This window comes from Salvelinus fontinalis, chromosome 38, assembly GCF_029448725.1.
Source record: "Salvelinus fontinalis isolate EN_2023a chromosome 38, ASM2944872v1, whole genome shotgun sequence".
Lineage (NCBI taxonomy): Eukaryota > Metazoa > Chordata > Actinopteri > Salmoniformes > Salmonidae > Salvelinus > Salvelinus fontinalis.
Genome location: NC_074702.1, coordinates 10,573,487 through 10,599,819, shown reverse-complemented (window position 1 = coordinate 10,599,819; position 26,333 = coordinate 10,573,487). Strand labels below are relative to the sequence as shown.

Genomic DNA, 26,333 nt, shown 5'->3' with positions numbered 1-26,333 from the left:
TTTCAAGTCCTAAACAAGTCATAATGTGCTCTTCACCAAATGTAATACCATTTCATATTTTTAACAAGAATAATAGTATATTACATTTACGCAAATCATGAATGGTTTTAAAAATATCTATATATTTATTACTTTCCAAATAAACGTTATATTTCCATGGAAATATATGGGTAGCCATGAGAAAGACACCCCCCCCCCCCAATAGTGATCGACTATCGAGGATCACTATGGGGCGCAATCGGGCGATGTAGGCTTGTACACAATCGCCCAACCTTAACACACATACACTCTCTCTCTCTATGTGGTTACAGTTGGCTAACGTATGTCAATGGTTTTTATGAACAGCAGTAACATGAGGCAGGATTTAAGCTACCAACTGCCTAGCCAGTTGTAGCTCAATCTTGGGTGCAATGATCACGTTCCCGTACTGACTGACTGTGTGGAGGCTCATTGATTTAACGTTATGTTAGCCTACATGATACACCAGTAAAGTAATAAAATATATAGCTGTCGGCTATATTAGCCACAACTTACTGTTCTTTGCGCAGCTTCAAATGTGGAAACAAAGTTGGAAATTGTTGCGCCTCCGTCTGTAATTTTCTTCCTGCATGTTTTGCAAGTTGCAATAGGTTTTTAGTTGATACAGCGTTGTCTTTATATCCGAAAATAATCATTTGGGGTATCATCTTTCCAAGGGCTCCATCTGGATTCACCCGCCGACATTCCTCTGCACTGCCATGCACAACTTCTTCTCAGCTGGCACAATTTGATTGGCTGCTGTCCGATTCAAACTGTAATCCGTTAAATGAATGCGCTGCACACTTTTTTAAATAGCATAATTTTTTATATTTGGGCTTGGGGAGGGTATCAAGTCAGTTTGAGTCATAAGGCTCAAGTCCAAGTCAAGAGTCATTGGTGTTAAAGTCAAAGTCGCGTTGCAAGTCATCATATTTGTGGCTCGAGTCCACACCTCTGATACTGTGAAATTGTGAAAATAATGATAATGCCCTTATAGTGTCAAACCTGTTTGAAAAGATCGCCTGAAATTTCAGCCTGTTTTGGTGGGATCGAGTTTTGGCCTGCCTGGTGACATCACAAGGCGGTAAATAAGTTAATAGACCAATTCGAAAGAGAGTTCCAAATATCTTTGCCAATAAGAGCAAGTGTTCAGTTCACCTCCCCACTAAGACCACTCCCAGACAGTCCTGACAAAATTCTTGCTTGAGACAGTACTCTTTGCTAAGAAGCTATTTTTTTCTTCCTATTTTTTGACCATTTTAGTTGAAACCATTAGAGTAAGGTCCCTAATTGTTAGCCAGAAATGATTTGATATTGAGATAAAAATGACTGCATTGGACCTTTAACCTGTATCTAAATAAAGTATACTATTTCCATTATGTACCAAATATCGCATTTTAGGATTCTGTTAAGTATCTTCTTGATATTCAACACCTCTACTCTTTGATCATTGTATAAATTGTTAGTAGGCAGTACACTGGATTAAGAAACAGAAGGGTTAATTTCATCTAGTTCCGTTTTAGGCTTTATTGAGTTAATTTAATTGTTAAAGCCTCCATTGATCACTCTGATAGACCATAGCCAATAGGAAGCCGAATGAATCATCAATGGGATAGGCTATTGTCCGAATGGTAGATGGTACAGATAAAGACCTAAAGAGAAAATCTCTACAAAGCTATTGGTTGTTATTTTCCACTCACCAACGTGACCTCCAATAACCTCTTAGAGTGGAAATGCCCTGAGGGCATTGTAATGTGTGTACACAGCTATATCATAAAGCTAGTTTCTGTTCTGTATCACTGAGTGGGGGGCCGGGCCTTGTCTTCAGAGGGGACAATCAGAGGGGTATAGGAATATAAAAGGAGTAGGGACATGGTCTGGTCAACACTACAGGTACTTCCATTAGACAGAGCCATCCTTCACCATGGACTATACACTTTTCACAGCAGCCATTGTGTTTCTAACATCAGGTATGCCTATTGCTACAATTAACAAGCAGAACATAATGGGTTTTGAAGGGTGTTATTCAAATAGGTATAGCTATAGATGTATTTCACAAGCAAGGTTTTTACATAAGCCCATACTTTAAAAAAGTAATAAATAAATGAATATTTTAACTCTATTGCTACATCTTACGTGTACGTTAATACATTTCCTTCCTCCTCCCTCTGTCCCGTCCAGGTCTGTGTGTAGGTCAGAATGTGTTACCACCAGGACCATTGATTGGAGCCATAGGAAGGAGAGTGACGTTCACCACAACCTTCAGTCCACCAGCCAAACCTTTTGTCTCAGTGAGCTGGACCTTCAACAGGGTCAACATCATCACCTCCACTACGGTCAACATAACTAACGCTGACTACAAAGACCGGATCAGTCTGGACAGAACCACTGGCTCTCTGGAGCTGTGGAACCTGGGCCTGAGGGACCAAGGAGAATACAGAGTCAGCATCATACCAGATGGGGCTCTGGAGCTACAAGGAGCTACCACTCTGGATGTCTATGGTGGGTCACAGTTCTATTCTTGGCAGTCACATCACCGTATCTTAGACTCACCAAGGCATTTTTTCAGCTATGAATATGAAAGTTGTATACATTAAGACAGATTATTCAAATGTACTGTACCTCTTACTCTCCCCATACTGTTAACCTCTTTACAGTGTTGCTATCTGCTGCCACCCTCACCAGTCCCCCAGCCACCCTGATAGCTGGCATAAGCTCCACCAACCTGACTTGTGAGGCTGCTGGCAACATCAGCTCCATACAGTGGATCAAAGATGGCCTCCCTCTGTCTCCCAGCAACAATATCACCTTCTCTGTAGACAACAGGACAGTCCATCTCAGTCCTGTTCAGCACATTGACAACGGAGAGTATGACTGTTTAGTCAGCAGCCCTGTCAGCAACCGGACAGCATCCCACAACCTGACCGTCAACTGTGAGTACTGCTTACTAGATCCTAATTCCAGGAGTGATTGTGTTTGGCAACCTTGTGTCAATTACCAAGTCACTGGATGTTGCCGTTGAAAAAAACTAAACAAAGTCTTGCCTTTGCTTTTCAATAGTGTATAGACCCACGGAATAAGTATTTTGTGGATTTGGCATTGATCATTATTTTATTTGACCATGTTGCAGTTGGACCTCAGAACATATCAATAGATGGACCATTAGCAGCATCAACAGGATACAGATATACTCTGAGCTGTTCGGCTGACTCTATCCCTCCTGCTTCCTTCACCTGGATGTTCAACAGGACAGAGACGGGTGTTAACAACACCCTGTACGTCATAGAGAGGATGGAGGCGCTACACATTGGGAACTACACCTGCACTGCCACCAATAACATCACCGGACTGAAAGACTCCGTGGTCCACAAGCTGAGAGGTTAGTTACAGCTCGATGTTGCAGTTAGGATTCATGAAAAAACGAAGTGTATCCAAGATTAAGATCATAAGACATAAATTAACAAAATACATGTATTGTGTAAAGTAACACAGCTAGAACTTTGTGACTTGGCATTGTACCTTTACTTTGTATCCATATTCTGAGCCTGGATAATAAGTTACAAACCTTATATTTCAGTCACTCTAATTTGTGTAAATACAAAGGGTTTATTCGTTCCTCTGGAATTTCATTGGAATTGCTGGACAAGGTTTACCCCTGAGATCACTGCACTGATCTGACGTAGCTTCATACCAGAGCAGGTGATATGACTTGTTCCCCTCTACAGGGCCCTCTGCTGCCCCCATTGGGTCATTTGCTTTGATGGTGACCAGTGTCATGGCAGCAGGACTGCTGCAACTGTAGATGTCTGAAAGGAGAGAGAGGGACAAGAAGGGGCTGGTGAAGGGTGAGGATGAATGTGATGTGTGCTGTCATAAATATGATGAGTATGTTTAAAGGTTTTAATGTTTAATGTTGTTTTGTTTATTATGATAAGTCTTACATTTATGCAATTGAATACAGAATTGTATGATATTATTATGTAAAATTATTTAATGAAAAACAATTCTATAATAATAGCATATTTGTTGTTGTTGATATAATAATGGCCATGATTTTGTGTTGGTTACTCTGTGTAAAACATGTTTCGTTGTAAATATTTCTGTAGATTTGTCAACCCCATAGCCTTCTTGCTGATGAAGGACAATCTTGATATGGACTCTTCTGGGCAAGAGGATGTTGTATAGAATCAAACCTGTCTGTAGTTTTAATATGTAGCAATGTACTTTAGCCTGTCAAACTGTAATATTACCTGGGCTTTATTCAAATATTATGTTTTATATATATATATATATACACAAAGTGGGCTCCAAAATTACTGTCTCCCTTGACTGGCAATGCACAAACAATACTTTAAAAAATATAAACAATATAATTATAGAGATAAACTCAAAATACCAACATGTGAAAAATACTGTACTTTATTAATGTTTCAATGGAACCCAACAAAATAATTTATTGATTTAATTAAAAATCAATGTCTTCCAAATCATGGTTTCAAAATTAATGGCACCCTTAAATATTATTGTAAATAAAATCTACCAAAATTTAAACCAGGAATTAAATTCTACTTATTTAAGTGTATCTAAGTGTTAAGGAACTATATTGAGGCATTACATCACTTCCTTTTTCGCTATGGCATAAAAATTAGGTAACGCATGCAATATCCCTTTGTCATCCAACAGCATGAAGAAATTAAAAGAACTGGCAGTTCAGAAGGGACAGATGGTCGTAGACCTTCATAAATCTGGTAATGGCTACAAGAAGATCCACAAACGATTGAATATACCACTGAGCACTGTCAGGACAATTATTAAAAAATTCAAAAGATATGGAACAGTTGAAAACCTCACGGGTAGAAGACGCAAATGCATTTTGCCCCCCAGGATAGGGAGGAGGATGGTGAGAGAAGCAACAAAATCCCCAACAATCACTGTGAAAGAATTGCAGGCCTTGGTGGCGTCTTGGGGTCACCAGGTTTAAAAAAGCACCATCAGACGCCACCTCCACAACCACAGGCTCTTTGGAAGGGTTCCAGAAGAAAGCCCTTAATGACCCAAAGACACAGACGCAAGCGCTTGGAGTTTGCCAAACGTCATTTAAATTATGATTGGAAAAAGGTGCTCTGGTCAGATGAGACCAAAATTGAACGTTTTGGTCAGATACAGCATCGGCATGTTTGTCGTCAAAACTGAGATGCATACAAGGAGAGGCATCTCATACTCATGGTGAAATATGGTGGTGGGTAAGTGATGTTTTGGGGCTGTTTTATTTCCAGAGGTCCAGGTGCGCTGGTTAAGACTGATGGCATAATGAATTTCACCAAGTACCAGGAAATTTTGGCTGACAATCTGGTTGCCTCTGCCAGAAGGCTTTCCAACAAGACAATGACCCAAAACATACCTCAAGATCCACACAGAATAGGTTCTGTGACAACAAAATCAATGTTCTGCCATGGCCATCTCAGTTTCCGGACCTCAATCCAATCGAAACCTGTGGGCTGAGTTGAAGAGGGCAGTTGATAAGCGCAAACCGAAGAATGTGAAGGATCTTGAAAGGATCTGCATAGAGGAATGGTCCAAAATCCCTCCAAATGTGTTCCTTAACCTTGTCAAACATTACAGGAAAAGACCATGCTGTTATCCTTGCCAGAGGTGGTGGCACTAAGTACTAAATGAGGAGTGCCAATAATTATGAAACCTTGATTTGGTGAAATGTATTTTGTATTAAATAATTGTATGATTTTGGTGGGTTCAATTGAAACATTAAAAAAGTACAGTATTTCTCACATGTTGGTATTTTGAGTTTTTCTCTATAATTAAATTGTTTATATTTTTTTAAGTATTGTTTGTGCATTGCCAGTCAGGGGTGCCAGTAATTTTGGAGCCCACTGTATATTTTTATATATACAGTATATATAAATTAATCAAAGTAATCTATGGTACATGTCATGAAAGATTCATGTACACTGAGCAAAATATAAATGCAACAAGTAACATGTTGGTCTCATATTACATGAGCTGAAATAAAACATCCCAGGAATTTTCCATATGCACGAAAAGCTTATTTCTCCCCAAAAAGTTGCACATTTGTTTACATCCCTGTTAGTGAGCATTTCTCGGTTGCCAAGATAATCCATCCGCCTGGCAGCTGTGGCATATCAAGAAGCTGACTCTTACAGTTACACCCCCCCCCTTCTTTCAATTTCCGCCTGAAGACATACCCAAATCTAACTGCCTCTAGCTCAGGCCCAGAAGCAAGGATATGCATATTCTTAGTACCATTTGAAAGAAAACACTCTGAAGTTTGTGTAAATGTGAATTGAATGTAGGAGAATATAACACAATAGATCTGGTTTAGATAATACAATGAAAAAACCATACATTTTTAATTTTTAATTGTTGTATCATCATCTTTAATATGAACAAGATAAAACAAACATTCAGATACGAATATGGGGACAATTTCAGTGAAAAAAATAAGAGGGAAACAGTACTTGTGCAAAGTTTCAGAATGATAACTTCCAAAATGAGTGTGCTACATGACATTTATCATGAAGTCACCCAGGTGTCCCACACAAGTAGCCCAAATGTACCCAAGTGGCCAAATTGGTGAAGGTATACATTTTGAAACAAATAACTATATACAAAATACCAAAATGGTATTCTAACACACACACCCCAAAAAAGGGAAAAAAAATATGAAGAAAAAAATATATACATTTACAAAATAACATGGGTAACTATTTACACACTTTCAATATTTGGAAGACCCTCAGTCCTCTATCAAATCAAATATATTTATATAGCCCTTCGTACGTCAGCTAATATCTCAAAGTGCTCTACAGAAACCCAGCCTAAAACCCCAAACAGCAAGCAATGCAGGTGTAGAAGCACGGTGGCTAGGAAAAACTCCATAGAAAGGCCAAAACCTAGGAAGAAACCTAGAGAGGAACCAGGCTATGAGGGGTGGCCAGTCCTCTTCTGGCTGTGCCGGGTGGAGATTATAACAGAACAGATTTTCAAACATTCATAGATGACCAGCAGGGTCAGACACTAATAATCACAGTGGTTGTAGAGGGTGCAACAGGACAGCACCTCAAGAGTAAATATGAATAGTTTACCTCTAGATGGCCCGGGAGGTGTGGAGCCAGAGACAGCAGAGGTCCAGCTGGATGAACCAGCTTCAGAGGGGGATGGACACGTTGGCACTGGGGGCTCCCATTCGGAGTCAGTGTCAGTGTGAAAGAAAATGTTCAGTTAGAATAGTTTGACACATGAGCCCTGTATCAACAGGTATAATAAACAGATATATAGAGTACAGGGAACATAAAGTACTGTTCCATTTCACTTTGGCCATTGTTGTGGGCCTGCCTCAAATAGGCTATTTCATGTGAGGGTGGGGTGGAGCGGCAGACACACGCATCTCGACCATGCTCCCTCTAATCCATAATATGTAGACTGAGTGGAGGAAGCATGCCGCTGGAGGAAGTATAGCCAATGTGTACTTTACACATTTCATTACATTTTTATATATTGCAAATAAAATGTAAAAACAATCACAAATAATATTTTATATTATTAATTTCAAACAACGGCATTAGCATGAGAAGAACTTACCAGTCCAAAACAATGTCCTCTCCGTTCAAAAAATATGCTTCCATTTGAGTCATGGTCGCTAACTGAGTTGTCTTCCAAAAGCATATGTTTCACTTTCACGATCAATTTCCTCTATAATTTTGTCTACATTCGTATATCTAGTCTTAGATTTAGCTTTCCCTGACTTATTCGCCATGATGTTCGATATCTAAACAGCTGAAGATGCTCGTTAACGAAATAGTGCTGTGCGTAACAAGCTTGGTTCCTTCCACTATGAATCTTCAATGGCGATAGACCGTCTTTACGCCGGAGTTTACTACATGGGTTGGTCTTCAAACACAGAAACATTACATATTACCGTTTACCTCTGCTCATTGGCTATCTACCCAGCTAGATTTCAAGACGATCAGTGGTCATTGGGTTAAAATACAGTCAATCAACGAAACAGCGGTCATATAATTGGTGCACAATGAGGTCATTACTTGTTGTCTTCCAATCGGTATCTTTGGGTCAATACGTCCCGCGAAATGACCCATCTTTTTGGTTGTGTTACAAACATTGCAATGAAACCAAACATGACTGGATAAAGTCACGTTTAGTCTGTGAATTTACGTTGAATGTTTCGTCGAAAATTGAATGACACAAAATTCTACGAGATAATTCTCCCAAAATGTTTCGTGTTAGGCTATAAAAATGGATTTAACCGAACAAAAGACCATTCATAGTGTGACAATGAGCCTTGGGATTGCAAACAGAGCAAGATCTTCAAAGGTAAACAATTTATTTATTGCAATCTGTGATTTTGTTACGCCTGTGCAGGTTGACATAGTATTTTGGTATGGGGCTCTGTGCTCAGATAATCGCATCGTATTCTTTCGAAGTAAATCCTTTTTTAAATCTGACAACGCAGTTGGATTAGCAAGATTCTAGGCTTTTGAACCATGTGAGACACTTGTATTTTCAGGAATGTTTAATATGACTATTTATGTGGCGATCACCTTATGTTGTCGAATTTAAACTCGCTACCGGGATCCGTAGCTGAGAGAAGTTAAACAGCATGATTATTACAAATCAAATCAAACTTTATTTGTCACATGCGCCAAATACAACATGTACAACAGGTACAAATACAACCTTATCTTGAAATGATTACTTACAAGCCCTTAACCAACAATGCAGTTCAAGAAAGTTAGGAAAATATTTACCAAATAAACTAAAGATACAAATAATAAAAGGTAATAGAATAAAATAACAATAACGAGGCTCTATTGATAAGATAATTTTGTTCTCAAGGTACATAACCCAATTTAATTATATTCCTCAGTCTGCAAACCAGAATTTGTAAGATCCTGGTCGAATGAAACAGATGGAGGCCCAGCTAAAATAGTCAAAAAGGTTTATTCACGGGAACGTTCTCCAGTCAAGAATACAAAACAATTCATTTTATACTGACTTCTCACGCCCACACATTCACACAAACATACACACAACCATACGCACACACATGTGCTGCTACCCAGCCGACAGAGATTAGTGACCTTGTCCTTGAGACGTACTCCCCGTTCTCTCCCAAATCTCTAGTCAGGTCGGCACCAAGCTCTGTGTTTAAAATACCATAAAGACATATTGTCTTTACCCTAATTCTGACTAGGACTACACATTTATTGATTATGATTTTATACATTCTAATCAATTCCATACAATTATCTGTTTCAGTGCGGAATATTCTAACATTCAATGAACAGATAATTCTCACCTATCATCTATACAGGGGATACCGGTACCGAGTCAATGTGCAGGGATACAGGTTAGTCGAGGTAATTTGTACATGTAGGTAGGGGTAAAGTGACTATGCATAGACAATAAACAGCAAGTAGTGTAGGTAAAAATGAATGACCATGGTTGATTTTCCAGTATCTAGACTGTTCTCCCAGAAGTTTTGAGACAGAAAACATAGGGTTAATTAATAGACATGTGTAAGCAGAATAAAGGCTGAGCTCAGGTGAAGGTACAGACTGGGTCAACATGGAGTTAATCAATAGACATGCAAAAAGAAAACGTAAGCAGAAAATGTATGCCTGTGCTGTTATAGGTCTGAGGGAAGTCATCACCTGGTCCTGTGACTAGCATTGAGACATGCAATTGCATTATGTATGTATGCCTGTGTGGTTGTAGGCCTGAGGGAAGTCATCACCTGGTCCTGTAACTAACACTGAGATATGCAATTGCATTATGTATGTATGCCTGTGCTGTTGTAGGCCTGAGGGAAGTCTTTGCCTGGTCCTGTGACTAGCTTTAAGGCATGTGATTGTATTGTATATGTATGTCTGTGCCATTACAGGCTTGGGGAGCGCCATTGTGTAGTCCTATGAGTATCAGACACCTCCTATGGACAGACACCTGCATTTATGTATGATAAGATATGATAAGATAATGGTGGCAAGAGGCCAAGGGGTGTTAATCATCTACATAGAAGGGAGTGACCATGCATGTTATCTGAAAGTGGAAACCTATAAAGCCTGAGGTCTGTGGCAAGAGAATTTAGTTCTTCCATGGAATTGCTCGGCTTTCTTACTTTTGTAATACAGTCAAAATGAATTTACAAGGTCCGGTATCTGTGAAATATTTGATTCAATATTTCCACCACAGCAGCAGCAGTGTAAAAACAAATGGGGAGGTCAATGTAAATAGTCCGGGTGGCCATTTAATTAATTGTTCAGCAGTCTTATGGCTTGGGGGTAGAAGCTGTTAAGGAGCCTTTTGGTCCTAGACTTGGCGCTCCAGGTGCACGGGTGCAGCTTGTGCAGGGGACAATAAAAGGCCACTATAATGTGCAGTTTTTTCACACAACACAATGCCATTTGTAGTTGTATTTGTATTTATTATGGATCCCCATTAGCTGCTGTGAAGGCAGCAGCTACTTTTACTGGGGTTTGACAAAATTAAGGCAGTAATCTTCTCTAGGGGCGGCATTTTCACTTTTGGATGAATTGGTGCCCAAATTGAACGCCCTCGTACTCTGTCCTAGATCATATGATATGCATATTATTATTACTATTGGATAGAAAACACTCTGCAGTTTCTAAAACTGTTTGAATTATATCTGTGAGTAAAACAGAACTCATATGGCAGGCAAACTTCCAAACAGGAAGTGAAAAATCTGAAATGGGTCGATCTGAAAGTCATCGCCTATTCAAATCTCCTATATTTATGGATCTGTATGCACTTCATACGCCTTCCACTAGATGTCCACAGGCAGTAGAACGTGGAATGAAGCGTCTATCATGATGTGGGGCCGGCTGAGAGCTATTGGAGTGGGTGGTCAGGCAGATTGCCAGTTCTTGGCCACACACTCTGGGCATGGGATGTCCTTGTTTGCAATGAGTCATATAGACATGAAGAAATGCTCCGTTTGGGACGTTATTGGATATATATATGAGAAAAACATCCTGAAGATTGATTCTCAACTGAGTTTGACCAGTTTATTCGATTTGTAATATCACTTTTTGAAGTTTTCGTTCATTAGCGTAAATTTGTATGGACACGTGTACTACACATGCTAGCCAAAGTTGCTAATTCGACAGAAGTAATGGACATTATAAAACAAAACAACGATTTATTATGGAACTAGGATTCCTGGCACTGCATTCTGATGAAAGATCATCAAAGGTAAGGGAATATTTATGATGTAATTTCATATTTCTGTTGACTCCAACATGGCGGGGAATGGCTGAGCGCCGTCTCAGCTTATTGCATGGGATGCTTTTTACTAAAGTTATTTTTTAAATCTAACACAGCGGTTGCATTAAGAACCAGTGTATCTTTAATTATATGTAAAACATGTATCTTTCATTAAAGTTTTATGATGAGTATTTCTGTATTTCACGTTGCTCTCTGTAATTATTCTGGCTATTTTGGAGCCATTTCTGAACATGGCGCAAATGTAAAACCACGATTTGTGGCTATAAATATGCACATTATCGAACAAAACATAAATGTATTGTATAACATGATGTCATATGAGTGTCTTCTGATGAAGATGTTCAAAGGTTAGTGATTAATCTTATCTCTATTTGTGGGTTTTGTGAAAGCTATCTTTGCTGTGAAAAAATGGCTGTGTTTTTTGGGATATGGTGGTGAGCTAACATAAATATATGTTGTGTTTTCGCTGTAAAACATTTTAAAAATCGGACATGTTGGCTGGATTCACAAGATGTTTATCTTTCATTTGCTGTATTGGACTTGTGACTTCATGATATTATATTATTTACCTGTGGCGCTATGCTAGGCTATGCTAGTCAGCGTTTCTGATGACAATGATCCCGGATCCGGGATGGGTGGTTCAGAGACCATTTCAAATATTACATGACATTACATTTCATAACACTTTTCACAGCACATTAAGTGTGTTCCCTCAGGCCACTACTCTACTATCACATACTGTATGTACAATACAAAATCCATGTGAATGTGGATGTATAGTGCGTATGTTATCATATGTGTGTATGCATGTGTCTGTGCCTATGTTTGTGTTACTTCACAGTCCCAGAGTTTCCATAAGGTGTATTTTTAACTGCTTTTTAAATCTGATTCTACTGCTTGCATCAGTTACCCAATGTGGAATAGACTTCCATGTAGTCATGGCTCTATGTAGTACTGTGCGCCTCCCGTAGTCTGTTCTGGACTTGGGGACTGTGAAGAGACCTCTGGTGGCATGTCTTGTGGGGTATGCATGGGTGTCTGAGCTGTGTGCTAGTATTTTAAACAGACTGCTCTTACAAAAACAAGTAATGATGAAGTCAATCTCTCTTCCACTTTGAGCCATGAGAGATTGACATGCATGTAATTGTCACGTTCTGACCTTAGTTCTTTTGTTATTTCTTTGTTTTAGTATGGTCAGGGCGTGAGTTAAAAGGCATAATGAATACTTACCACGCTGCACCTTGGTCCTCCTCTCTTTCTCCCAACGACGATCGTTACAGTAATTAACGATAGCTCTCCATGTACTTTTAAGTGCCAGCTGTGCTGCCCTGTTCTGAGCCAACTGCAATTATCCCAAGTCCCTCTTTGTGGCACCTGACCACACGACTGAACAGTAGTCCAGGTGCGACAAAATCAGGGTCTGTAGGACCTGCCTTGTTGATAGTGTTGTTAAGAAGGCAGAGTCGCGCTTTATTATGGACAGACTTCTCCCCATCTTAGCTACTGTTGTATCAATATGTTTTGACCATGACAGTTTCCAATCCAGGGTTACGCCAAGTAGTTTAGTCACCTCAACTTGCTCAATTTCCACATTATTCAATATGAGATGTAGTTGAGGTTTAGGGTTTAGTGAATGATTTGTCCCAAATTCAATGCTTTTAGTTTTGGAAATATTTAGGACTAACTTATTCCTTGCTACCCATTCCGAAACGAGTTATTTCTGTCACTGTAGTGACTGGTCGTCCCACTTCAGTTTTGGTAAAAAGCTGAGATATGGGCCTGGTGAAATGAAACAATTCTCAAATTCATAGACTGAGCTATGGATATCAACATTTTAGTTTTAACCATCTTTTGAGGCTATACAGTGTTTGTTTACATTTATATTATTTACAAACATTGGATATGACTGTTGAACTAAGATCAGGAGGCACATACGTCAATTCAACCTCTATTCCACATCAATTCAACCTCTATTCCACATCAATTCAACGTCATTTCAGGTGGAAACAACATAAATTCAACCAGCGTGTGCCCAGTGGGAAGTGTATGTGGCAACAAGGATTAAGTGTTTAGTTACAATGAGGAAAGTTTGAAATGGATATCACTTGACCTTATCATTATCATCATCAAAACCATAAAAATCATTATCATCATTGTGGTATCTTTGATTTTCATAAGTCCTCTTATTTTACAGAGAATATATCTGATGCCAACATCACAGGACCACCAAACCATCTGTTTGCAGATTGGAGCTCTGCTAATTTAACCTGTGAGGCTGCTGGTAACATCACTGTTATACAATGGATGAAGGAAGGTCAGCCTCTGTCTGCTGGTGGCAATATATTCTTCTCAGAGGAAAACAGGAAAGTATCCATCAGTCCTGTGAAAAGACACGACAGCGGAGAATATGTGTGTAAACTCACCAACCCTGCCAGCTCTGCTACTGCCTCCTATAACGTGATAGTGAACTGTGAGTAAAGGTCTATAACTAATATAATACTCTATGGGTCGGATTTTCAGACACAAATTAAGCCTTGTTCTGAACTAACAAGCACGCCTCCAACTATTTTAAAACCAGGACTAGGCTTAAAGCTGCAATATGTTCATTCTTGGGCGACTCTACCAAATTCACATAGAAGTGTGAGTTATAGATCTATCATTCATTGAAAGCAAGTCTAAAAAGCAATAGATCTGTTCTATGTGCACTATTTCTATGTTTCCACATCTTAAATTACATTTTTGTGTCTTTTACTTTCAGTTTTGTACACCAGCTTAAAACAGCTGAAAATACAATATTCTGGGTTATGGAAAAGATATATAAAAGTCATTTAGATGGTTCAATGATTGTCGTTATAATACTTGCTTGTTTTGTCACATAAACTGAAATTAGGCAAACTACTTGAATTTTAGCAACCAGGAAATGGTGGACCGATTTCTGCATAGTGCACCTTTAATCTGTGTCTGGGAAAATTGCCCTATGAGATATTACACTCATAATGCCCAGTTCTTAGAGCCCACTTTTTTTCTGTGAAGGTCATGTGGTCAGGAAAAATTCTTGGCTGCAGGATATTAATTTGATTACCCTGTTGCATGATAACTTTCCTGCATTTCCTGCACTTTCCCGTATTGAGGTTTTAAAAGACTTCTGAAGTTTGTAATTACCATTTTGAAATTATATAGCAACCCCTACATAGATGTCCATTAATTATAAAACAATAAATAATTCACAATTTTTCTGCTGTAGCATACTGGCTCAAATTAAGATCCTACATCTGTGCATGTTGTGTTTACTATTACAGTCTGAGGGTCTTCTGCTCATGGGCTTACAGATGGACCAGATTCCAATACCATCCTGAGGCCGACACATCGTTGAGGTGGAGTCATTCACCCTCATTTACTGCTCCGTTCAGTCTGTACCACCTGCTACGTTCACCTGGTTGTTCAATGGGCAAAGGACAGGTGTACATGAAGCTGGATACATCATAAGGAGCGTCAGCTACAACAACAGCGGGGACTACAGATGTGATGCTAGGAATGATCTCAATGAAAACGTTGTCTCTATGGGCCATAGTCTGTCAGTTAAAGGTACTGGTCTCTGATACATTCACCATTAGATGTAGACCATCATAGCTAACTAATGCCAAAAACGATCAACATCAAATCAGCATAAGTTCTATCGGTTGTGTTTTGTTTATTAATTGAGTTCCTGTGTTGGTGCACTGCAGATAAAACCCCTCCACCCCTGAGCCCAGCGGGAGCAGCAGGTATAGCAGTCGCTGTGATGTTGGTAGTGGTTGCTGTGGCTCTTGGTCTCTATTTCGGCATAACTCATCATCGGTGAGTCTATGAAACCAATGTGGTTGGTTTCGCCAATAAGTCATTTTTCTTCTGGTGTAACAAAAACTGGAAACCATTGATTTCAAAAGAAAACATTTCTTCCATCAATTGTGGGGAAATAACAACACATTTCAAAAAGACAATTGAGGTTTTGTGTATAAATATTTTGCAGACCATTTTGGAAGTAAATGTAAATGTTTTCTGTATGTTGTTTAGGAACAAGAAGGGGACCAATGAAGAGACAGGTAAGAGAAAAACATGATCATTTTAGTCTAGTACACTTTTTTCAATTACTGTATGGAGATATCATTCATACAATTATTGATATGAGAGTGGAGAGCTGCAGCTGATGACCACAGTTGTCCTTTATCATCCGTGATGTCCATCAGATACAGACGCACTGAGCAGATCGTACCTGACAGAGGATATGTCCATGTCCAGCACTGACAAAGGACGTGAGTGTCACGTTCCTGACCTATTTCTGTTAGTTTGTTGTATGTGTTAGTTGGTCAGGACGTGAGTTTGGGTGAGCATTCTATGTTTTCTGTTTCTATGTTGGTTTAAGGGTTGCCTGGTATGGCTCTTAATTAGAGGCAGGTGTTTTGCGTTTTCCTCTAATTGAGAGTCATATTTAGGTAGGTTGTTTCACAGTGTTCGTTGTGGGTGGTTGTCTCCTGTGTCAGTGTTTGTCGCACCATACGGGACTGTCCGGTTTGTTTTGTACATTGTTCTTTTGTGTAGCCTATTTTTCCCTGTTCGTGCGTTCTTCGTGTTTTATGTAAGTTCGTATGGTCCAGGTCAGTCTTCATCGTTTTGTTATTTTGTTAGTTAATACAAGTATAGTTCGTTTTCTGTCTTCGTTGTTTTTTGTCGTGTCTTTATTAAATCATGTCATTTCACAAAGCTGCGCCTTGGTTCAATCACTACTCCTCCTCTTCGGATGAAGAGGAGGAGGACTACCGTTACAGAACCACCCAACAAATAACCAGAACCAAGCAGCGGTGTAACAGGAGGAAGGGACAGCGCAAGAAGGAGGAATGGACATGGGAGGATGTTTTGGATGGTAAAGGTTGCTACACATGGGAGGAGATCCTGGCTGGAAGGGATCGCCTCCCATGGGAACAGCTGGCACGGAAGCCCGAAAAGCCCGTGAGTACTACCCAAAAATTTCTTGGGGGGGGGGGGCTAAGAGGTAGTGGGCCAAGGGCAGGTAGGAGACCTGCGCCCACTTCCCAGGCTAACCGTGGAGAGCGGGAGTACGGGCAGACACCGTGTTACGCAGTAGAGCGCACGGTGTCTCCTGTACGTGTGCATAGCCCAGTACGGGTTATTCCACCTCCCCGCACTGGTAGGGCTAGATTGAGCATTGAGCCAAGTGCCATGAAGCCGGCTCTACATATCTGGCCACCAGTACGTCTCCTTGGGCCGGCTTACATGGCACCAGCCTTATGCATGGTGTCCCCGGTTCGCCTACATAGCCCGGTGCGGGTTATTCCACCTCCCCGCACTGGTCGGGCGACGGGGAGCATTCAACCAGGTAAGGTTGGGCAGGCTCATTGCTCAAGAGAGCCAGTACGCTTGCACGGTCCGGTATTTCCGGCACTACCTCCCCGCCCCAGCCCAGTACCACCAGTACCTACACCACGCACCAGACTTCCAGTGCGTTTCCAGAGCCCTGTTTCTCCTCCACGCACTCTCCCTATGGTGCGTGTCTCCAGCCCAGTGCCTCCAGTTCCGGCACCACGCACTAAGCCACCTGTGCGTCTCTAGAGCCCTGTACATACTGTTCCTTCTCCCTGTACTCGTCCTGATGTGCGTGCACTCAGCCCGGTGCCACCAGTGCCGGTACCACGCACCAGGCAAATAGTACGCTTTGAGAGTACAGTGCGCCCTGTCCCTGCTCCCCGCACTAGGCTTGAAGTGCATGTCTCCAGTCTGGTGCCTCCAGTTCCGGCACCACGCACCAGGCCTACAGTGCGTCTTAGCCGGCCAAAGTCTGCCGTCTGCCCAATGGCGCCTGAACTGTCCGTCTGTCAAGCGCCGCATGAACTGCTTGTTTGTATTGAGCCTTCAAAGCCGCCCGTCTGCCATGAGCCTGCAAAGCCGCCCGTCTGCCATGAGTCTACAGAGCCTTCCGCCAGACAGGAGCCGCTAGAGCAGGGGTGTCAAACATACGGCCCGCGGGCCGGAACCGGCCCCCAAGGAGGTTCGATCAGGCCCGCAGGATAATTTGAAAGTGGAAAAAATGCATAAAAGACATGGAATTAATATTTTTAATTCGCTGCAATTCATGGATTATCCGCTAAGGGGCGCACTCTTTCCATCAGAGTAGAAGACAAGCCGCATCACTGAGACAGACTGAAAACAGCAGACGGTATCAATGCGCCATCTACTGCTTGTTATGACGTTGTTAATACCTTGGTCTCTACCTCTCCGCTACACCCTCATTAGCCAAAATGTCGTTATCCAAACGGAGGAAAGTAGATAAGGAGTGTAGAATTTTCAAAGAAAAATGGACCACGTCCTATTTATTTACAGAGATGCACGGAAAACCTTCGTGCTTGGTGTGTTTGCAACAAGTTTCGGTATTGAAGGAATATAATATTCGACGCCACTACGAGACTCATCACAGCGAAAAATATGACGGCTTGCAAGGACAACTGAGAAGAGATAAGATTAACGAATTGCTGGCGGGTCTGAGGAAACAGCAGTCAACTTTCATCCAGAGCCGAGAAGTCAGTGAAGCAGCGGTAAAAGCCAGCTACCTAATTGCTAGCGAAATAGCATTAGCATCGAAGCCGTATTCCGACGGTGACTTTGTTAAACGATGCATGATGAAGGCGGCTGAACTTGTATGTCCCGAGAAGCGACAAGCTTTTGCCAATATTAGCCTGACGAGGAATACTATAGCAGAGAGGATTTCGGAACTATCGGCAGATTTAGACAGTCAATTGAAACAGAGAGTCAAGTCATTTATTGCATTTTCCGTGGCAATTGACGAGAGCACTGACATCACAGACGTGGCCCAACTGGCCATATTTATTCGAGGAGTTGATGAGACATTGACTGTTTAATGTTAGTCAGCAGCTTCAAAACAAAAGTTGTGTGATGGAATTCTACTGTTCATACAACTCCATAAATTTTCAGTATGTATTGTATGTGTATGTATGTTTCATGTATGAAGTTTACAGATTTACAGGACAGGCGAACACTTTCTTCATTACACATTTAAAATCACTCTCCTTAGTTTGTAAGGTGTACGCAGGGATTACATTTAGATTTTATATGCGTATGTGTAAGTGGTTTAAAAATTACTTTCTTTAAAAGTCTCATTTAATCTTAAAGTGCATTACTATATTTTTCAGTACCAATTAAAGTTTTGTGCCTTTGTACAATCAGTGGGATCAGTTGCAATGCATATTTGTGAATGATAAAAGTAAATTGCACATTTGTCTAAGGAAATATGAGGTGTTTCATGAAATGTTTTGTAAAAGGATAGTTCATTAAATTTCAATATTTTCCTAATGTTCTTGTGCTTCTTTACACCAAAACAAAGGAAAGACATGATATTTTGGTTATTTATAGCAGAGTATGGTATAATTTTAATGGTCCGGCCCACTTGACATCTCCCTAGGCCGTATGTGGCCCACGATGCGAAATGAGTTTGACACCCCTGCGCTAGAGCCTTCCACCAGACAGGAGCAGCCAAAGCCTTCCGCTAGACAGGATCAGTCTGAGCCATCCGTCTCCGCAGCGCCATCTGAGCCATCCGTCTCCTCAGCGCCGTCTGAGCCATCCGTCTCCCCAGCGCCGTCTGAGCCATCCGTCTCCCCAGCGCCGTCTGAGCCATCCGTCTCCCCAGCGCCGTCTGAGCCATCCGTCTCCCCAGCGCCGTCTGAGCCATCCGTCTGTCCCGAGCCATTAGAGCCGCCCGTCTGTCCCGAGCCGTCAGAGCCGTTAGTCAGTCAGGAGCCAATAGAGCCATTCGTCAGTCAGGATCTGCCAGAGCCGCCAACCAGACAGGATCTGCCAGTGCCGCCAACCAGACAGGATCTGCCAGTGCCGCCAACCAGACAGGATCTGCCAGTGCCGCCAACCAGACAGGATCTGCCAGAGCCGCCAACCAGACAGGATCTGCCAGAGCCGCCAACCAGACAGGATCTGCCAGAGCCGCCAACCAGACAGGATCTGCCAGAGCCGCCAGCCAGCCATGAGCGTCCAGAGCCGCCAGCCAGCCATGAGCGTCCAGAGCCGCCAGCCAGCCATGAGCGTCCAGAGCCGCCAGCCAGCCATGAGCGTCCAGAGCCGTCAGCCAGCCATGAGCGTCCAGAGCCGTCAGCCAGCCATGAGCGTCCAGAACCGTCAGCCAGCCATGAGCGTCCAGAGCCGTCAGCCAGCCATGAGCGTCCAGAGCCGTCAGCCAGCCATGAGCGTCCAGAGCCGTCAGCCAGCCATGAGCGTCCAGAGCCGTCAGCCAGCCATGAGCGTCTAGAGCCGTCAGCCAGTCATGAGCTGCCCCTCAGCCCAGAGCGGCCATTAATCCAGAACTGCCCCTCAGTCCAGAGCTGTCTCTCTGTCCCGAGCTGCCTTTCAGTCCGGAGTTGCCCCTCTATCCTGAGCTACCTCTCTATCCTGAGCTACCTCTCTATCTACCTCTCTATTCTCACCTACCTCTATGTCCTGAGCTACCTTGTCCCGGAGCTGTCTCTTTATTTTGTGTTGCATATATTAGGTGGGTGGAATAGAGGGGTGGTCATTCTGAGGGGGATTAGCGAGCTGGGATTGACTATGGTGGGGTGGGGACCTCGTCCAGAGCCTGAGCCACCACCGTGGTCAGATGCCCACCCAGACCCTCCCCTAAACTTTGTGCTGGTGCGCCCGGAGTTCGCACCTTAACCTGTTGGGGATGGGGGCGCTGTTTAGACTATTTATGCTAATTTGGCTAATTTTTTAAACGGCTTCCCACAAAATCCTTGATCGTACAATATGCATATTATTATTATTATTGGATAGAAAACAGTCTATAGTTTCTATAGGAGTTGAAATTTTGTCTCTAAGTGGAACAGAGCCCATTCTACAGCAATTTCCCTGACATGGAGTCAGATTTGAGAAATGTTGGCCACTCTTCTGAAGTCAGTTAAAAGGGCACTGTCATTGCTATGACTATACGGACACTTCTTACGTCTTCCCCTGGATGCCTTTACGTGATGACGATTCCAATGGGGTCGATTGCGCGTTCACAGGCCCTACAAATGAAAAAACCCTGAAGCTAGTCATTCTTTTGGAGCTGCGTCATGAGCCTAGAGGACACCGGCGCGCACCTGTTCCAAGCGTTAGTTTAGCCTGTTATATTTCTCCGGTCATCTTTTCACTCGTTATAGGAGTTAAAAACATCATAAGGTAGTTAATTTAAAGCGTTTTATAGCAATTTATATCCGTTTAGTGCGATTTTGGGACATTTATTTTTGCAACGATGTGAAAAGTTGGGCACGCTTTCAGTTCATCCCGAACGCAGTTGACATTTCCACATGGCAAGAGGACAGCTTTCCACCAAAAGACGATTTCTCCCAAGAAAGGATCCTTTGCCCAAGATACTGATGGAAGAACAGCTCAAGGTAGGACATTTTTATTATGATAAATCGTGTTTCTGTCGAAACATTTTAGTGGCTTAGGACGCCATGTTTTTTGACGTAGCTTCGCTTGGCGCAAACTGTATTGAAAAGTAAGGATAAATTAAAAAATGTAATAACGCAATTGTATTAAGAATTAAATTGTCTATCAATCCCTGTCCACCCTATATTTTTTAGTCACGTTTATGAGTATTTATGTATAAGAGTAGATCACTGTCTAAGTGGCGCAAGGACTTTTTCTTTACCAGCTTGTCTACATTTCACATTGTCTAACCATGATTTTGGTGGCTAAATATAAACATTTTCGATCAAACTGTATATGCATGTTGTAATGTGATGTTACAGGAGTGTCATCGGAAGAATTCTGAGAAGGTTAGTGAAAAAATTAATACCTTTTGGCGATGTTGACTTTTATCGCTCACTTTGGCTAGAATCAATGCTGGGCTGCTAATTGCTATGTGCTAAGCTAATATAACGATTTATTGTGTTTTCGCTGTAAGACACTTAGAAAATCTGAAATATTGTCTGTATTCACAGGATCTGTGTCTTTCGATTCGTGTATGCTGTGTATTTTTACGAAATGTTTGATGATTAGTAGTTAGGTAAACACGTTGCTCATTGTAATTATTCTAGTCCATTTGTGACGGTGGGTGCAATTGTAAACTATGCCATCTACCTGAAATATGCACTTTTTTCTAACAAAACCTATCCCATACCATAAATATGTTATCAGACTGTCATCTAATGAGTTTTTTTGTTGGTTAGGGGCTATAAATATCTTAGTTTAGCCGAATTGGTGATGGCTACTGGTGTTGGTGGACAAATAAAAGATGGTGGATTATGCTAATGTGTTTTTAGGTAATAGATGTACATCTTTACATATTGTGTCTTCCCTGTAAAACATTTTAAAAATCGGAAATGTTGACTGGATTCACAAGATCTGTGTCTTTCATTAGCTGTATTGGACTTTAATGTGTGAAAGTTAAATATTTAAAAAAAATATTTTTTTTGAATTTCGCGGCACTGGTTTTTCAGTGGGGGGGGGGGGGGGTGTGCCGCTAGCGCCACGCTGATCCTAGACAGGTTAAGGGGGGGGTTATGTCACGTTCCTGACCTATTTCTGTTAGTTTGTTGTATGTGTTAGTTGGTCAGGACGTGAGTTTGGGTGGGCATTCTATGTTTTCTGTTTCTATGTTGGTTTAAGGGTTGCCTGGTATGGCTCTTAATTAGAGGCAGGTGTTTTGCGTTTTCCTCTAATTGAGAGTCATATTTAGGTAGGTTGTTTCACAGTGTTCGTTGTGGGTGGTTGTCTCCTGTGTCAGTGTTTGTCGCACCATACGGGACTGTCCGGTTTGTTTTGTACATCGTTCTTTTGTGTAGCCTATTTTTCCCTGTTCGTGCGTTCTTCGTGTTTTATGTAAGTTCGTATGGTCCAGGTCAGTCTTCATCGTTTTGTTATTTTGTTAGTTAATACAAGTATAGTTCGTTTTCTGTCTTCGTTGTTTTTTGTCGTGTCTTTATTAAATCATGTCATTTCACAAAGCTGCGCCTTGGTTCAATCACTACTCCTCCTCTTCGGATGAAGAGGAGGAGGACTACCGTTACAGTGAGGGGCACGAACTGACTACCCAAATCCAGGACAGAACCCATGATCACAAGCAACCACAACCAGGCACCAGCCATACTATAGCCACCAGCGATGCACCAGGAACCAAAGGTCAGAGAGAGGTTTGCGTATACAGTTTAGCAAACATTTGCAAGCTGACAACAATCTGTCTTACTACCAACTATTTTGTTTTTCTCTCTCCACCCACCACATGCCCACAAAGCTTCTGCAGGTGTACACGAGTATGAGTGCATAGCAATTAAGAAAACTGGAGCTCACACACCACCTCCAAGAGTGAGTTTCCACCACAAAGTTAAATAAAACACTTATGATATTGTATACCTATGGTTCCCACCATGTCCTGTATGAGTTAGTTACAGCGATAGCAGCATTGTGACAGACTGTGGGTCTGTTAGTATACTGTAGTGACTGAGTCCTTTACTGTTCTCTGTCAGGGAAAGCTTCCTACCAGACAAACCAACACTGACACTGTAAGTAGTACTGCACCTCTGGCACCTTGCTGGCACCTTACTGCATTGAAGCATTTTGTTATAGCTGTAATGAAAAGGAGCACTCTCCAATACACAATCTTTGATGCACCACATCATCCCTAAATAACCTACCTACAGTAGTAGGTATAGATGATTTACACAAACGTACTCAGTGTGTCTCGTTCTGTCTTTACTAACCCGGGAAATCCAGAGCTCCAACATATACAGTCAAAGTATAAAGTGGTAAAGTGAACTGTTTATTGGATCCTCGTTATGATATTACCTTTGATTATACTTGTTTTATAGTTTTATAGTTGCCTCGGTCTCAATCTCTCTCTCTCTCCCTGACTCAGAGAGCAGCTGATCTCAACTACATATCTTCAGTTGGCTCTGGACTTCACCCATCAAGTTTTACACCTTAATCAAGTAAACATGGACACAACAAACCACTGGATGACCAGCCAAGAAGACTAGACACCACTGTACTCCACCTCTGATGAGACACTGGTCTTTGTCCAATTGTTCAATGTAATATAGACCAGGTAACAGTACACTGACACACAAAGGACAAATTGTATGCCCTTAAATTACACACACCAGTTGAAGTCCTACTCATTTGAATCGACTTTCTCTGGTCAAAGTGCCATCCCTCAGACCATCTTGACCTGTGTTACATTAAATGCCATCAGGGGAGTTTCATGGAAACTTCCTACACTGAACCACATTACACATGTAACAGATGTAACATCGGGTTTTTTCCTCTGAAAGGAGGAAGTTTGAGTGATCCTGCTATGCTTTCTAGTCCACTATATAGGATGCAGAAGATAAACTGAAATTCCAATAAAATAATGGAATTAGATATTTTATTCATCTCATGAACTGAACCCTGCAACATGTATGGCTTTTGTTAATGACTCTGGAATTGGGTGTAATACATATAAGCTTGACCCTCACACTTTATTTAGAATAATATTATACTCAACTCATGCACTGTGAGTGTTAACTAATACTGGTATAATTTTACACTAAATTTTACATTTCAACATATAAGGCACTACGTGCCAAAACATTGCTTATGTTAACCCATTAAATGTTGGGAGATTATTGTGTCGACTTTCTTTCTATAATGTTACACTAATACATACCTTCAGACCACCGCTCACTAATACCGTTACTTAACATGAGTCAAACACGGGGTCTCTTCCCCAGTAATTAAGCTGCTGTTTGGTCAAACAATCTGTAGGGATGCAAAGAGAATCTAATTATACCTAGTTTATGTTTCTCTCTCTGTCTCGATTTCTGTCTGTGTCTCTCTGATTTACTCTGTTTCTCTATCTCTCACTCTCTCCCCCTTCTCTGCATCAGTAGTTTTGACAGCCCAGGTCAGTGTTGACCAACAGATGATGGCGTACTTGGCTAATGATGTCACACTACTTAGTCAGTTGCTCCAGGACAATCTTACTCAGGTTATGTGGTGGTAAGAGCAAACAGATAGAAAAGAGGTTGGCATAGCTCACTTTAGCCCTACCTTTGGGAAACACATGATGTTTTGCGCCTAAAAGGGAGAGTGGAGTTCTCTGGTGCTTCCACAGAGGATCCCTCCTTCACTATAAAAGTTGTGGAGATGACTGATGCTGAGAACTACACCTGTATCCTGACAGCCTTCCCTGCCAGTTCATTTGAGGGAACCACCACCCTCACTGTACTTGGTGAGTTCGTAACTGCAGGACCAGGATTGGAGCTAGGTCAGGTGGTGCATGCTGGGCAGGGGCATCCTGGACACGGACACCCTGAACGGGACCCAGGGCGGTGGCAAGATCAGGTGAATCTGTACTATCAGTAGCTGGTGACAGTGGTATGACTTGGTCCCCTGATGTGCCCAGGTCAGGGCTGGACCAGTCATTGGAGGTAGCAGCAGGTGGGTTCGGTGCGGCTGGAGGGTCCCCGAGTGTGGCTCGCCGGGTAACTTTGGCTGGTGATGATCTGGTGGTGGATAGGAATAGGGTCCAGTCAGCAACTTAGGCTCACTACCGTGTGGCAATGCTGCTGGTATCGCATAGGCCACCCGAGCCGGGGGAGAGGGTTCCCCCATACACCACAGTAGTTGGAGGGGAGATCGTGTATGACATCTGGTGTGGGCTCAGTCTCCGTAGCAGGCAACTCCTGAGGACCGGCAGGGGCGGAGGACATGACTTGTCCCTGCCCGTCTCAGTCACAGCCGTGCCCGACAACGGTCCCGGGTCTGGATAGGCAATGACCAGTGTTGTAAACTATTTACAGTTTTTTCCAATTGCTAACACACTAAAATGACATGCACAGCACAATTATTTAAACTGACACACAGAGAGCAAAACCTCTTCTCAAGTCTCCAAAAGTCTAAAAACATTTTCTGCTTTACACACATTTTGCAATTCAAAATGGCACTTTTTAAATGCACTGCACACGGTTCTCTGCATAAGACACAACAATCTGACATAAAGTCACATGTTTGCCATTTCAAAACACTGCCATTCAAAATTACACTACATGAGCTAATTGGCCAATACATGTGCCACCTGGCCAAACACCTCAATGGTTAATTTTTACCAATTCAATCAGGAAGTAAGCACTATGAAAAGACCACAGGTGAGCACCTTTTGTTTTACAACAACAATGGAAGCCATTGCAGAGAGAGGAAGAGGGAGGGTGAGAATGAGAGGGGGAGGAAGAGTGAGAGGTATGGGGAGGGTGAGAATGAGAGGGGGAGGAAGAGTGAGAGGTAGGGGTAGAGCTGGTAGAGGAGTTCATGGCCAAAGAAGACAACAACTTTCAAATGAAATCAGAGCAACATTAGTTGATCATGTCATCAACCATGGGCTGACAATGTGAGAGGCTGGAATCAGAGTAACCTTAGTTGATCATGTCATCAACCATGGGCTGACAATGTGAGAGGCTGGAATCAGACTAACCTTAGTTGATCATGTCATCAACCATGGGCTGACAATGAGAGAGGCTGGAATCAGAGTAAGCTTAGTTGATCATGTCATCAACCATGGACTGACAATGTGAGAGGCTGGAATCAGGGCAACCTTAGTTGATCATGTCATCCACCATGGGCTGACAATGGGAGAGGCTGGAATCAGAGCAACCTTAGTTGATCATGTCATCAACCATGGACTGACAATGGGAGAGGCTGGAATCAGAGCAACCTTAGTTGATCATGTCATCAACCATGGGCTGACAATGAGAGAGGCTGGAATCAGAGCAACCTTAGTTGATCATGTCATCAACCATGGGCTGACAATGTGAGAGGCTGGAATCAGAGTAACCTTAGTTGATCATGTCATCAACCATGGGCTGACAATGTGAGAGGCTGGAATCAGAGCAACCTTAGTTGATCATGTCATCAACCATGGGCTGACAATGAGAGAGGCTGGAATCAGAGCAACCTTAGTTGATCATGTCATCCACCAT

At 42.1% G+C, this 26,333-nt stretch overlaps 1 pseudogene; it reads left to right on the top strand.

The window, feature by feature from the left end:
* Positions 1-1,646: 1,646 nt before the first annotated feature.
* LOC129837112 (carcinoembryonic antigen-related cell adhesion molecule 1-like) lies at positions 1,647-23,660 on the top strand (annotated as a pseudogene).
* The last annotated feature ends 2,673 nt before the right edge of the window (positions 23,661-26,333 follow it).